General features: G+C 25.5%; 1 protein-coding gene across 3 annotated transcripts in view; it reads left to right on the top strand.

Moving 5' to 3' along the window:
• The window catches only part of LOC118447658 (uncharacterized), a 32,241-nt gene that overhangs the window by 2,390 nt on the left and 27,351 nt on the right, over nt 1–2,500 (top strand). The gene's annotated exons all lie outside the window — the stretch shown is intronic.

A 2,500-nucleotide genomic window follows, 5' to 3' on the forward strand; every position in this document is an offset into this window, starting at 1 on the left:
TTATTAAAATTAAAATTCCAAATTCTATTAATTTTCTTATATTAATTATTAATATAAATCTCTAATTCGTAATCTTAAAGTTACTAATATATAAGAATAATAATTTATGTAAAAATAATATCCATCAATTCATATATTTCTTGAATAACATATTAATAATATATACATATTTATTTATTTTTTATTTACTGATTTATTATTCATCATATATATATATATATATATATATATATATATATATATATATCTTAACTTCTCTTTCGATCTCTTCTTTTTAACGATCGAACTTGCATGATCATATATTTATACGACAAAGTTCGCAGATCTTCACCTTACGTATTTCCCAATAAATATTACAAAAGAAAGTAATGAAGATAATAAAGTGTACATTAAAGAGAAGTAAGTTTGCTTGAAAGTTAAAACGTTCCAATCTCGTAATTGTTTCTTTCTTTTATTTTTTCTACAATTTTTTTTCTTTCTTTTTCTTTTTCATCGTAAGTTCGACGTGAACGTACCGAATTGATATAAACGAGTCGAAATAACTTCCGATTGTCTCGCTTCCGCTTGATAATTTATATTACGTGTCATGATTTCTTCTTCTTCTTCTTTTTTTCTTCGAGAAAACTCGTCCCTATATATCTTTTTCCTTTTTTCCGTTTTATTACGCATCTTATTTTTTTTTCTTTGATAGAAATCTAATCCGCAGGAAAGGTGTTAATTTTCTTCTCTTACGTATTTAATTGTATTTCCGAATAATAAATGGAGGAAGCATCCGCGTAACGATTGTATCAGTGGTCTTTATAAAAATATGATATACGAATTATATAATAATTGTTATATATAATTATAGTATATTATCGAATAATTACGTTTTTATATTCAATAAAATAGAAATCACGAAAGTTAATCTTATAAATATATTTTTCTTCATCTTTGCAAGTATATTTTCGTTAAGATTCGAATGCGCGCTAATTTCAAATATAATGTAATAATTAAATATATATATATATATATATATATATATATATATATTTGAAGCACATGCATATATACTAAGTAATCGCAAGTTTTTACATTCTATAAAATAGAAATCACCTAAAAAATTAACATAAATATATTTTCTTTCATCTATACGAAATATTTTTTGGTCAAGATTCGAAAGAGCGCAAAATTCACATAGAATTTAATGATCCACCAATAAAAATAGAGAAAAACATTATGAATAATTTTTCTAAAAAAAAGGAATAGGATTGAGGATTGATATTTACGAGTCGAATGATATCGTTTTACATTCATCCGGTTTTATCTTAAGTACCTCATTTATACTTGGTATATACAAAACATTAATAAGTCCTTGGAACGAGTAACAGTAAACAATTTTTTTCCCAGTTTACTCATCGAAATCAAAGCTCTATTTGTATTTACGATTTATTTATTGCATAGTTAATTATGCGTATATATATATATATATATATATATATATATATATATATATATATATAGAAAAATAATTCTGTGAAAATGATATGGAGGTCAAATTGATAGGGGATATGTAAATCAAAATGCACGATTTACAGATAGCAGTGTTAATTGGAAATAATGTATTCGGTCATGAGTAAAATTTAAGTAGATAAAACAATCGAAGAGAAATAATCGAAATGAAATTGAAATTATAAGATGAAATCTTATACGAGTAATTATCGTACACTAAATTCGTAGTCTCAATTTAAAAAAAAAAAAAAAATAAATATGAAAGATAGGTCAATAGTTTTGTATATATTCCCTTTGAAGTCTCTACGTGATTTAAAAAATTACTATTTTTCGAAACATTTCATGACAATCATTTTTACTTTCTTCTTTTATGTTTTTTCATATCGTAAAAGTACAAATGTCCAGAAAATTTTCTTATCCTAACTTATATTTCGGATGCTTTTGATTTATGCCCTTTTGATTTACGTTTGTGCAAAGCTAAATCTGTTTTATTATATGAATAATCATTTAATATCGTTCATCTAATTGATATTAAATTATCGAATCGTTTTGCAACCTCGTAACATATATCGCGTAACTTCGCAACATACGTGTATCGATTTAACTTGAAAAAAGAAAAAAAGAAATATATATATATATGTGTGTGTATGTGGGTGCATTTATGGTAAACAAGTATATGGCCGTGTAGAAATAATTTTTATTTATTCTTTTATTTTTTCTGTTTTTTCTTTTTTATCTTCTTGAACGTTAAGTGGAACGCGAAAACGATCGACACGTCTGCACTCGTTTTATCGAGATCCACGGATTCGGAGCGTTTCAAAGGTGACAGAGAGAAAGTCGAGAGAGAAAAAGAAAGAGAGAGAGAGAGAGAGAGAGAGAGAGAGAACGAGAGAGTGGAAAAAGGGAAGGAAAAGGAAACAAAGAAAAAAAAAGTGAGGAAATTAACCTTGGCAAAATCAAGTTTCGATTGTGGTTTATCTTTTAGCGTTATTATTTCAACTACGAATTT

This window comes from Vespa mandarinia, chromosome 1 (assembly GCF_050613455.1).
Source record: "Vespa mandarinia isolate Hongniang chromosome 1, ASM5061345v1, whole genome shotgun sequence".
NCBI classification, from domain to species: domain Eukaryota; kingdom Metazoa; phylum Arthropoda; class Insecta; order Hymenoptera; family Vespidae; genus Vespa; species Vespa mandarinia.